At 37.6% G+C, this 13,856-nt stretch overlaps 1 long non-coding RNA gene across 1 annotated transcript in view; it reads left to right on the plus strand.

The window, feature by feature from the left end:
• The window catches only part of LOC139792068 (uncharacterized), a 65,501-nt gene extending 62,354 nt beyond the window's left edge, over positions 1 to 3,147 (plus strand). The window contains exons 3-4 of the long non-coding RNA XR_011724131.1: positions 1,352 to 1,534; positions 2,617 to 3,147. This is a non-coding gene — a long non-coding RNA (uncharacterized lncRNA). The remainder of the gene's footprint in view (positions 1 to 1,351; positions 1,535 to 2,616) is intronic.
• Positions 3,148 to 13,856: the final 10,709 nt, after the last annotated feature.

The raw sequence follows: 13,856 nt of genomic DNA on the forward strand, positions 1-13,856 counted from the left end.
AGTCATGAAGTTACTTTGTGTATTGTGTCACTTCTGCTTGAACAAGAAGGCCCGTTCTCTCTGGTCCCACAAAATTAACTTTTTCATAAGTGCCAATGAGGTGAAATCTAGAAAAGGCATAGAAATGCTACTAACTCTGTGCTTCTACATCTTTATGATTTCTGTCCAGAAAAAGCTAAGAATTACAAATCCAACTAAAATTATGTTCCCCAGTCTGTTTCAGCACCTAAGCTTCCATCAGAACCTAGGAGCTAGGCACACAGAGGAGATTCAAGAGTTATCTATGCTTGGAAGCCTGACATTTCTTTCAACAAAGCAGAAATGGAAACTGAAATTTTCATTTTCTCCCATCTTGCTGAACAGAAAAGTTACCCAGGCTTTAGGTTCAGTGGGGTTCAGTGCTCTCTCTTGCCAAAGGAGTTTTGGGTTGCACTGTGTCTGCTAATGATATACCTTAAATCATCTGCCATCAAACCACCAATGGCAGCACACCCTCCTGCTAGAGCTAGTCCATTTTGCAAGGAGTCATCAGGGCATTTCCAAGCCATTACATCAGTACATCTGCTTCTGAGTGTCATATATGGGGCAGGATAGTAGATAAGATGCATATGTATAAAACAGGATTTATTGCAAATAACAAAGATCTTAAAAATCAGACTAAAAAGGTATAAATTAGATTAAATTAACATTAGGATACAAGGCTAACAAAACAAGGTGGTATGATAACATACAAGAAGGTAGCTTAGCAATAAAATATGCAAATAATTGAATATCCAGATAACTGTTACAACAAGACTATTTAAGTACTCGCAAATTACTTATTTATAGGTCTTACACTAGATCTAACAAAGATTAAATTAAAAAATAAAATAAAATAAAGTTAGGAATTCATACATAGAGATTAGATACTTCTAACCCTTTTATGACTACTGCTGGTTATCCCTTTGCTCTCAAGGTCTTGAAGAGCCACCAGTCAAGCAAGCACCTCAAATGTAGGTGAGGAGGTCCAGCACACCTTCTAGGGAAAGTGTACGGGATTCTGGGAAGTATACAGTATTCTCTGTGTTCAAGAGATGGGACAAGGTTTTTATAGAATAAATTGATTGGGTGCTATCATTTAACTACTAATCCATTTGTCTAAATTAGACACTGATGCAATCGGATAGAAGCTAGAAAGGAACCTTGATGATCAGAAAGACTAATAAAATCCTATCTGTTTTACCTAGACATCTGAGATGTCTACAAGTACCCAAGATTCATATCTTCAATGAGAAGTGTCTTACTGAGCCAGCCCAATCCCTGCATTTGCTGAGGTGACTGACCATGTATCTCCTGCCTTATATTTCTCCAGGATTCTGCTGACCACACATTGGTACCCACTCCATGGCAAGCCAAGCATTTCTGCACACTCTTTTTAGCTATCAACAGGTTGATCCTGTTGCCTAGATTTATTTACTGCCATTTCAAGCACCCAGAAGGCTGACAGGAAGAACACAAGTTTCTCTGAGATTTCTGGTGTGGCAGATATGGCAAGGTAGGTACTTCAGGACATTTCAAGTGGTCTTGAGTTTCAGCAACCCATGTGAACCCCAGACAGGAACTAATCCACATAAACATATCCCAGAGGTATACACCTAAATACACCAAAATTTTAGCAATGAAGCCAATTTAATCTGTGAGAATTAATCCTACTCAAGACTCTGAATCTGGGATTTAACCAGCGGAGTTCTTTGGGATCCCTCCCAAAAGTCCCTTTTTAACTTAGAGAGGTCACTTATGGATTCAGTAACTGCAGGTAGAAGGGATTAAAATCCCAAAACAAGATACCTGTAAGTGTATTACCTACACAGAACACAAGAATATAGTAGAATCATGATAGTGATTCTTAAGGTTTTATATCAAACAAATTACCTTCTTAGGCTTAAATATTTTGGAATCAGCATTTATTGTGACTCCTCATGTACAGCTTGAAAGTCTGTGTAATCATAATGTATATTGCATGCACAGTTTACTGGTGAAGGCCTAACCTTGTAAACAAGCCTTGTTTACACCAGAAGACAATTGAACTCTTCTTTTGTTTCAGAGTTTATATGGTCAGAGGCTGAGACCATTATTTTTGAAATCTCATGATTGGAAAACACAGAAAGTACCTTTGTGAATTTTTTACAATGAATCCTATAAATAAGGCCCATGACAGAAATGCATAGTGTCTCCAAAGGAACAGTTATGATGTATTGTGTTTGAATAATGACTCAAAATGTTTTATCATAATCTGTTTACATAATAAGTCATAATAACATTTCAAAATATGGTGTATGCATTTTTTATGATTGTCTGAAGTGCACAGAGGGGAATTGCCACAGCCTAGCATCGTAAACTTTGTAAACTTTTCTTGGAGGCTGCTTTTTTATCGCCATCCTCTTCTGCTCAAATAAAATGTGAAGGAAACAGAACACAAATAAAACTGCATTAAAATAGTCCCATGTGTCTGGCTAAAACAAAAGACAGGAAATTCTAAAAAGTGTGGTTATAAATGCAAAAATGCCTATAAACGTGGCTTCCTAGTATTCTAGGTTTATGTATTCATAATTATTCCACTATTTTCTTTCTTTATAGAAATATAAATGGTATTGGTCTAAGTGCCAAGACCACATTCTTAGTCTGAGATCTAGAACACAATCACTGCTGCTAATTTACCTTCTACTTCAACATTAAATATGGAACTGAATGAAGTCCTGAGATTTCAGCTTCTGGAAGCTTCATGATTTAAAGGTATTTCTCATCTTTAGCCATATTCCATTGTGGAGACAGAGGTCCAGACTCAGCTATCAAGAATTATACAGGAAATCTCAATGAACTTCAGAGCCGTCAGGACGACCAAGGGCACTGCAGTTCCCACAAAATTGCTTAACAAGGGATCTTATTACCCTCACAAAGATCCAGAAAGGGGCCAAGGTGCTCACAGACACAGGGAATGAAGCACATGCCTAGATTTCAAGAATGTAGCCCACAAAAGAATCCAAACCCAAGAGCAGATAATTGTTATGGAAACATATGACAGTTTAAGTATCCAGGGCCACCAACTCAGAGAAAATAAAAGCATTGACACTGAAGAAGTGTGTAAGTCTAACTCACAATACTGAAACTCAAATTATGTCATCCTCTGGACTTAAGGCACTCTGTGCTGTGTCACAGCTGTGTGAAAACTGTTGTTGTTCCATCCAGCAAGGATCCACAAACCATTGGCGTATTCAGCTATTCTTCAAAGGTAAAATTGACAGATGAGATCATAATAATGCTACATAAAATTACTCCTGCTTCTATCATTTGATGAAAAATAGATGTTTTGTATGGCAGACAAAAGCCAGAAATCAGTCTGATCCATACAGTATCCCTCTTTTCTTATGTACCTCCATGAATCTTAACCACTTTTGTGGCAGGAGTGCACACCACCTGCCCAGCTCTGCAGGCTAGGCTGAGAGCCTGTGGGTAAGGTGTGCTTCCTCACAAATGACAGATTCAAATGCCTCAGATCAAAGCAGACTGGAAAAAAGTTGTCTACTTCTGAAATGTTCCCAGTTTTACTTGAGGATATTCATAGAATGGCTTAGACTAGAAGGAATCTTCAAAGAGCATCTAGTCCTGTCCCCTTTCCATAGGTATAAGTATCTTTCACTAGATCTGGTTCCTCAAAGCCCATCAAACCTGACTTTAAATACTCCCAGAGATGAGGCATACACAAATTCTCAGGTCAGACTGTTCCAGTATCTCACCACTCTTATCATACAAAGTTTCTTCTTTATAACCAATGTAAATCTGCCCTCTTTCAGTTTAAAACCATTGCCCCTTGTCCTGTCATTGCAGGCCCTGGTAAAGAAGTCATCCTCTATCTTTCTTATAAGCCACTTACATACAGAAAAGCCACAAGTTCTCAAGAGCCTTCTGTTTCCCAGGCTACACAGCCCTAACTCTCTCAGGCTGAGAGCATTTCCCAGGTCTCATCTATAAGCCACTTCATTTATTTCCAGGATCCTCAGGGTGCTTAAATCAAGTAGCATTTACCTGCCTGGTTAGCCTTTCTCAGGATGGATAGAAACAGAACATCACATGCATTGGAAGAACCTCAAATCAAAGAGGGAGATAGATTATTTTAAAATAATTCTGAGCTCAGGCTACCTTGAATGCAAGGTTTCAAAGTCACAGTTTCAACGTGGCTCCTCACTGTGTTCCATTTTAGCTAAGCAGTTCAATCAATCCCAACATGCTGCTGATTTTTGAAATGTAACAGAATGAAGATATGTCTCCCACATCTGATATTTCTTCTGCAGCACTCATGAAGAAGTGTACATTTAAAATTAAATTTTGTACTAAATTATCATCAATAACTCTAAACTTACTCCAATTCCAAAAATCATTCTCTTTTTTTTATATGGAACACTTCTGAATTCTTCATTATTTTTTTCAGAAAGACTTTCTGTCATGTATTGTTCATTTCAAAGTTTATGACTGTATTTCTCATGCAGCTGCATTCTTAAGGCAAAGAGATCAAAAGGTGGGATAGATTTGGAGCACAACCTGTAAACTAGTTAGATTTCGAGACGATTGGCAATATTTGAATCATGTTTTGACAAACTATACAAATGACTGAGGAAGGATTCTTCAGCTGACTCTTTTAAGCAGAGTCTAGAGATATCCTATGGCAAAAGAAAACATTTGGGATCCACACAGTCGTACAGCCACTATCCTGTCTCACAAAGCAAAACCATGTACACCACCACTCTCAACATAGCTGCTTTTTCTTCCCTCCTGTAAATCCAGGTGCATGGTCCTATAAGTCTTATCCCATTTCAGTTTCTATTTGCTTGACCTCCATGGATCCTTTCCTCCAGCCATATAATCTATTGATAGTTCACTAGCACAGCAACACAAATACCACTTATGGCCTTATCAGTGCAGCCGGCACACAGCACTGGAACACACAATTTATATTTCCTATATAATGGCAACTTTCTTGATATAGAACTTCCTTTCACTTCATTATTAAAAGCTGTGTAATGTGTCAAGACATGCAGCAGTTCATGAGTAAAATGTTTTTTCTGTGGCCAGCAAATACGCAGATGCTTGCAGAGCATCCAATATATACATTTTAAAAAGCCCTAGTTTGTCTTCCTAAGTTAACCAGTTGATCACTTCACCTGCCAGGATCTTTCACAATGTTATGCTTTATTTTCTTGTGGGAAAAGAAAAGAAATTCACAAAAACTAGAATCCCTCATCAATTTAATCCACAGTGTTTTGTATTGTTCCATAGAATTTTAAATGGTGGTTCAAATTGTTACACAGCTCTTATCTCTTGGTGTTAAAACTTACAGTGCTTTTTAATTTCTGTGAGTTCCTTTTGGCTTCACGGCTCTTACAATGTATAAATCTTACCTTTTGGCTTCAGTTCTCTTGCAGCATATAGGTCTTTCCTGGCAACACCAAAGCAAGACAATATTTGACTTTCATGTCAAAACATTTCCCCCACTGAAATTTACCCAAATATTCATTTCCTCTCTGTACTTGTGTTTCCATGCATCAGATATATGAAGACAGCTACGCTCCTTCATATTCATCATTTAGTTAACCTCCACTATATATATTTTTCTCTGTTAATCTTTCTTCATAAATCAATTTTTCTATATCCCTTAATCATGCATGCGAGTTCTTTCTGAATTCCTGCCAATATAGACTGAAAAGAATAATTTAAGTTGGAAAAGACCTTTAAGATCATGGACTCCAAACATCAACCTAACTCTACCAATTCCAATGCTAAACCATATCCTTTAGCACCACATCTACACATCTTTTAAACACCTCCAGGGATGCTGATTCAGCCAGCTCCCTGAGCAGTCTGTCCCAGCATTTTCTACCCCTTTTAGTGAAGAAGTTTCTTCTTTTATGATCAAAATTTTTTTTTTATTCTTTCCGATCCTTTGCTTTAAATAGTTCATAATTTCAAATGTATTTAGGCTCACAAGGAAAATACCAGAATTACTAATATAGTAACACTTGATACATATAAATAAGTTTCAACATGTACCAAAAATACACAAGCAAAGATAATATATATTACATGTTATTCCCCCTTATTTTTGCAATTTGTGTTGGATTTTCATAGTGCAACACAGTGTAAAGTACACAACACACTGAAAGTCAGGATGAAATTATTTTACCTAACATTCAGATTCTGCAATTTTCTAATCTCAGTACAGTCCAGATGGCCTGTTTTAGCTTGCTACATCAGAATAAGATGAATCACAAAGCTAACTACACTGACTTTGAAGAGAGTCTAAGGCACTCAGAACCCAAGCTTACAGGAACCTAATGTCAGAGGTCTGCACACATAGGCACGTGTCTGTCTGTGTGCCTGTTCACGTGAATCCCACCCTCACGTCCCCTTCACATCACCTTACTTGAGAAAATACATGCAAGCCAAAGGAAGTTCACTACTCTATAATTTTAAAAAGTTCTTCCTCCAACCCAGAGTAGTCAAAGTAGTGTATTTATCCATGGATCTTCAGGGGGTATGGTGTAAGATGCAGCTTTGTGTCTAACTGCAGTCTAGACAAGGCAGAAACAGGAAAGTTCTCAGTAATTAGATATCAAGACCCCCAAGGCATTAGATCAGTCTCTCAAGGAACAGAGTACTTGAGAAGTTAGCATCAGAGTCAAAATTTACAGAGACACATACACACAATATAATTAGAAGATTAAGGTAAAATAAAGACACTGCCTTTGGGAAAGTCTGTCCCTTAATTGGCAGAAAGATGATTAAACCTTCTGTCAGATACTTTTGCTAAATTGAAGATCTTAAGAGGATGAGAATTATAAGTAGGAGTTTGTTTTCCTAATTCCTAGATAAGAACAAGTAACTGGTAAATTTCTTGTCAAAACCATCATGATCAAATAACCACTGCTTTTAATCAGCCATTCCAAAAATTGTAAGGTTGGTTTCCTTTCTTAAGATAAGACGTTTTTCCTAAGGGATATATTTACTTCCTCGGAGCTTCTTGTCAAACATTTTTTTCTTAGCAAGGAGCACTAGACTTCTAATTGGAAATTATAGACAAAACCCTTACAGTTGTCTTTTAATGAGTGAATGTCCATATATGCAATTAGCAGAGCCTCTTCATTCCAACCCCAGAAGTCTGGAAGAGCCAGGAAGAGCCCTCTGCAGGACTATGGTCCTGGAAACACAGGGAGACTGGAAAAGTCATGAAATGACCACAAGATTTGAATTAATGCTATCACTCCTGTGGAGCTCAGGGTCAGTACAGGACTTCCTTAGAAGAGCTTCTTTAATATCAGTGTGAGCTTCTCTGGGAACTGCAGCAAAGTAATGAAAGGTGTGCAAGTCATGCCTGTGAATAGCAGGGAGCAAGATCAGTAAGGGTTGGCAAGCCTTATTATACCAGTAAAATATCTTCCTACAAGAAAAATAAAGGTTTGAGGTTTTTTCCCCTCAACATTGTACAAATATGACTTCTTCACTCGATGAAACTACTGGCAGTACAACATTGTTCAGGGTTCATTCAGGTGTCTGTACACCTGACATGTGGGTTTCTGTATTACTTCTTTTCTTGGACTTAAAATTGGTCCACAATTCTAACAGTAGTGACAATTGACAGTCAGCCTCCATGTTTAAGACACTGTCTTCTTCTTCTTTCTTAGGTAAGCCTTGAAGCTGTTTATGTAATAAATGACAGCAAGTTGGGACATTTCATTGAATTAAAATGCCAGGAACAGGATATGTTGCTTTCGGTGTATAAAAGTTTTTTCTAGATAGAATTGAAGATAATATTTTGAAATATAAGCTTGCACTTCTTTTGTGTTTCTGCTTTAAGACTAAAGAAAAAAGTGCAGAAAGATGGAGAAACAAGAAGTAAAAATTATAACCCTCAAGTACTCATAAGACACTGAATGCTTTTCAAGTGTCACAAGAGCATCCCAGTTCCTATTAAAATAAAATGTTCAGAAAAAACATTTTAGGAAGAAACATAATTTCTAACCTGCTATCAGTATTTCCCTCTTTATTTTTAACATTTTCCATCATGATCTTTGCCTTAATTGCGCTTTTTTAAATTGGCCTCTCTAGCTTAGGTTTGCCATTTTCCTTCTCCCACATTTTCAGAACTGAATTTTTTTTCAGGTTTTTTCAGGTGAGTTCTCAGCTTCAGTACTCTAAAACATTCGGTTTCCCTCCTGGATTCTTTTAGTTGAAGTTTCATTCTCCATTTTAGTTTCACAGTGAGACCTGGGCTCTGTACCAGTGATAATGCCATCTTAAAAGATGGGTCTGTAAGCAAATTAAACTGTCCCTAGTGCCAGGACAGATGTCCTACACTGGGGCACCATTCATGTGCTGCACCATGCACTGATTTTGGGTTTGACCTAACCCAATGAACAACTTGATTTCATCTGCCACTATTTGAATTAGAGACCATTTCAGGCTCTAGGTATGGTTCAGACAAGCCTAAGAATTGCATCAACTGTAGTTGATGAATATTAAAATACACAAATACAGTTTTGAAAAAAATTTGCTTCTCGTTATTTCTACCATGGAAACACGCAGGAATTTTAAAAATACAAGTATGACTTCCACTTAAGAGTTTTAATAAAGAGAATAAGCTGACACTGAGGGTCAGGAATTTTTCTTTGCTTTTTCTCAAGGACATGGAGTCATATATGAAAAAACACCCTTTAAAAGGGTTTTAAATTACTATCATAAAAGGGTGGCAAAAATAAAAGTCGACTTTGCTTTTGAACAAGGGACAGCCAGCAGTTTGCAACCAGAGCTATGTTGCAGCACAGCATAGCAATGCATACTATAGTAGAGTCATGAGAGAATAAAGTGAGATAAAAATTTATGTTGAGCACTGAGAATTTCATTACACCTACTTCTAAGTGTTCAAGAATAGTAAATGGTTAATAGTGTCACAGAAGGAAATATTAGATATGCAATCAGTAAGTATTCCTAAAGGGTTTAAAAATTTTTTAAAAGTAAATCAGAGGGCTAAAAACAGATAAGAACAAAATAATGATGTTAAAAAAGAGTATGAAATTGCAAATGATGCTTTCAAAATATTTAAGAATAAAAGGTCATAGAAGAATACAGTGTTGCCTAAAGAACATAATTTTTTAAGGGGTGAGGTAGAAAGTCCTGGAAAATGTAAATAAGTTCTTCACATAGTTTATCAGGAAGAGAAATTATAGACAGATGGCAGACCTGTACACATACAGGTATAGATTTCCTGAGGCAGAGAGAAGTTAAAAACACTGAGATAAACATAGAATGTATCTGAAATATTACAGGTGATCATCCTAGCATGTATCAGATGAAATATTCACTTCAGAAATCATAGAAAGGGACAGTTAACAGCACTACTCTTCACAAGATTAATTTACATCCCTTCACTATTCAAGTTATGCTTTCCTTATGCAAGATGTTACTTTGAAATCAACTGGGCTTTTTACATGGGTGGCAGCAGTGGGCTATGGAGGAAAGGAAGTTTTAGTGGATTTAAAAGTGAACTGGTAGTGCTATGCACGAAATGCCCTGGTGCAAACCTCTCAAAACATGCCTCTAGAGAAGCAAAGACTGTATTCAGCTCAGACAGTTACTATTTCCAACATGTTTTTGAAATACCCTTTTACTCAGGAAAGTAATTTTCTTCAAGATCAAACATAGAAATACATGCTTAGAGGATGTATTACAACAGCAGTAGAGCATGGCTAGCTTCAGCAAATTATGCAGTAGTGGCTATTGCAGTGAGAGTGAGGGAATCTACTAACAAAACCCAGAATTTATAACTCTGAAGAAAAGTTGTGAACTCTGCTAGCCTGGATCCAAACTTAAGCTCCTTCAAGTAACCACTCTTCTACATTAAAGGTAACCATCTGTCATATTTTTAGCTACGTCTATAAAGGAGTTCAATAACTTCCGTCTAAAACATTAAAAACAGACACACACTCTCAGCCTAAACAAAGCCAGGGCCAGCAGTAATTTTAATTCCCTTCACTAAATGTTTTGGCCATGAGACTGTGTGTCAATGGATGTTGTTGTAGCCACAATAGCCCTGCAATATATAGAGTTTATAGGGTGAACAACTTGCTGAGGAAGAATTTGCATGCCAGAGAGATTATATTTTCTTACAGATGTAGTATTTCTCTCCCCTTCCTAATTTACTCTTCCCTAAAAAGCTTAGCTTGGGAAGCAATATGTCCTTCATGAAAGAAGTTCTGCCAGAGCATAAACTATAGACATTCAACTCTGCATCTCTAAGAAAGAGATAGGAGTTTTGGACCCATCCCTGCTCAGCATCTCTCCAGGAGCATTATGCTAAAGACAGGCCACAGGAGGCACATGGATATTTGCTTCATGAGGGAGGACAGGCAGGTTGGCTGGATGCACCTCCCTGCGTTTAGGAAGAGACGTGGAAAAGGGCTGTCTGGAAATGGCCTGCTTGCTGGGTGGTGGGAAACTGTGTTGGACTATTTGATTTCACCTGTGTTCAGAGGAACAGGGTTTTGAACTGTCTTATAAACAGAGTGGCTTCAATGAGAGATGACTACACCATCAATCTTTCAATAAGAGGAGTAACCCAAACTTCTAAACTGTTAATCAGACAATGGGATCAAGAGCAATGCAAAAAGCAAAGGGTAAGACAGTGATTACAAACTATGAAGATATTAACTGTACAAAAGTTCTGTCAGTTTACGGGTCAGTTTTGACCTAACACTCACTAAATCCTTGATGTTGATCAAAATAACTTGCAAACACAATAGCTGCAAAGCAAATAAAAAGCTAGGCATTAGTCTGTGTCTTTTGTCCACTCAGATAGAGAAGTACATGTTTCTAGCCTGTGAAGTGAAACAGGGATAAGTACAAGCTGCTCGTCTTCAGACAGGCAAGCATTATTCAGAGGAAGCATTGTTACAGCAGTGAGCATGATTATTAAAACCTACTCCACATTTAAAAAAATAACATCAACAGCTCTACCTCTAGACCCATCTGAGAAGAAGATAACAAAGTATTAATAAGCAAACAAAAACAGCATTTCCCTTTTCAGCCTGCTAGCAAGTCAGTTGATCTGTAAAAGATGCCTGTGTGTCTAAAAACTATAGCAACAAGAAGTAGCAAGACAAGGAAAGGTCTATCAGAAGCCTGAGCCAAAAAAATTTCAAGTGAAATATTTCCTAATGATAGGTGCCTAAAACAAAATTAAAAGCTAAAGCTATCAAACAACCCAACCTGGTATTTCTGTTACACTGTTTTTCTGACATGCTTTTTCAGCACATATTCACAAGTGGTCTAAAGTATCATTTTGTAAAATTAGAAAAAGATGGTTGCCTCCTTTTACTCAGTATATCCCAGGAGTTAAATACTCAGCTGACCAAATACTTATGTATTTCACTAAGTTGATACTTGCAGTTAGCGTCACCTCTTTTTTTGGAGTACTATCCTGTTTTCAAGAGAATATTTTTCTGTGTATCACCCACTGCAACCAATGTGTTTCCTACAAATAGCTAAGGGAATAGAAAGATGATGTACATAAAAAACCATGAAAATTCAACTGACCGAGAAACTGCTTGGCTTTATTCCTTGGTATAAACAGCATTTTTTTTCCTGTAGAATGTCACAGCTTCCACACAGGGACTGAAAGACATCCTCAGAACTCATTGTTTTTGTGAAAGTGAGGAGAAAAAAAATATTTGACCATAAATCACACAAACTTTATGTGAATGCCCTCATTACTGAACTCAGACTGACAGGTCTTACCTCCTTTTCCATGTGTTTTACCCCATCTCGTGTTGTACACCATCACTTTGATGTCTGGTTGTCTTTATATAATACAGGAATTTCTGATAAATTTTATCTACAGTTTGGGTTTTATTTTGGTTTGGCTTGGTTTGGTTTTTAATTCATTAAAAACATGAGAAGAAAAGACTTTTTGGGTTTGTGTGTAGTTTATGCATATGTCAATGAACTGAAAAAACAGATGCTTTACAGAGAACTGACCTACTCTATATCATGCCTCTTTATGTTATTTATTCTTTCTGTTCTACTTCAGGATTTTCATAAAAACCCATCAGTATAAATTAGGTATATTTCATAAAGAGCAGAGGTAAAAAGGTAAATATTTGTTCAATTAGAAAGCTTCTTAACTCACATATTAACTGCAAGTCTTCATGAACTCTTCATTCCCTGTTGAAAGGGAAGGTTGAAACTGGGAGGTAGGTTGCACTTGTTAGCATTTTGGAGTTTTCCATTAGTTTAAAATCTTTCTGTCTTCCTAATTGTAGCTTATTAGTACCATTTGGGGGACACAGCAGAGAAGCTTTGATTTTCTCCCTCACTCAATGGTCACATAGTATATGGAGGAACAGAAAGTCTAGAAGAATATCTGTGATTGTGGCCCATTCTCATTATCTGTTTCCATTCTAAGTAACATCAGTGTGGAGTTTTATATTATATGAATGAATATTTAAAATTAAATTATAGCTTTCAGTGGCAAATTAAAACTAGATTTGACCAAGAGAGGATTAAGCCCATCGTTTTGCTTAAGAGCTCAGATGGTTGGAGTAATTGGATGATAGCTGTAGGGCATCCTTTTGGTCTATAATTAGGTCATTTCTTTCTCATCCCCTCATGGTGTGTATAATTACAAATTAATTTGAAATCCCACTGTGAGTAAAGAAAATCAGTTTAATACAATGGAAGTGCAAAAGCCAAAGGATATTATTTTTAAAAAATTTTTAGTGTTCATGCCAAAATACCTGGACCAAGATCATACCCTTAAGGACTGCAGAGTTCACATTTGGCTTTTTTCTTAATGTTTATACAGACACAGATAAATTTTCTCCTTCAAATTAAATGGAGTTTCTTGACCACACTTTGCTCCAGTATCTGTCAGCAGGTATCAAGAGCAAGAAACATTGGGGGGGGGAAATAAACACCAGTCATAAGAGCTTTGGTAGGCAGCAATATTGTCAAGAGGGCTTACAGGGAGCTCTAAACAAGGCGATCTGTCAACCATTTTATTCTTCAGTCCTACCACTATTTGCTGCCATTTTAAAAGCATTTTTCTGCCTTTGCACTGCAAGTGTTAAGTGTTGCACAGCCCTAGCTAGCATACCTGCTCCTGTGTGCTGCAGGAGCTCACCCTTTTCATCTTCCTGCTGAGGAATGCTGCTGGCAAGTTCCACTTCCCTTCCTTTATCACAAGCTGTGGTCGGATGCGTTAGACCTCCTGCCTGCCTCAATGCTGCTGCAGGTAAAAACACGCACGCCTGACAAGGGGCTAACCCCAACCAGATCTGCACAGACAATGTTTTGACTTGCTGAACTTCCTCTTTCACTCTAGGGACCAACGTGTTTTTATCTCTCCCCAGGAATCTTGAAAGGGGTCGGTGAGAGGGTCCCAGGTGCGATCTGAGCACTGGGGATGTCGGCAGTGAGCCGGGGGGCCGCGTGGGGTGTGCGGGGAGGGGGTAGGGCAGGAGGAAAGACTGGAGGTGCAGAGAACAAGGCTATCAAGACTTGATCATATTTGTTGTAAGAACTGTGGAACATCCCATGCCATTAGCATGATAACATTAAAATTCTGGCAGGGAAGAAAAAAAAAAATGCCGCTTAGATATAAGTTCCAAAGTTCATTAAGAGGGTTATTTATTGCATAGCTCCAAAGCTAAGATGTGCTGGGGCATGTGGAGAAATAAGGAGGTGTTAAAAAGCTACCAAGCTTCTTGGTTTTCAAAAAAAAGTTCAAAGCCCTACTCTTGGATTATTCACACTATTACCTCCAGGCCTATTTG

This window comes from Heliangelus exortis, chromosome 2 (assembly GCF_036169615.1).
Source record: "Heliangelus exortis chromosome 2, bHelExo1.hap1, whole genome shotgun sequence".
Classification (NCBI taxonomy): Eukaryota; Metazoa; Chordata; class Aves; order Apodiformes; family Trochilidae; genus Heliangelus; species Heliangelus exortis.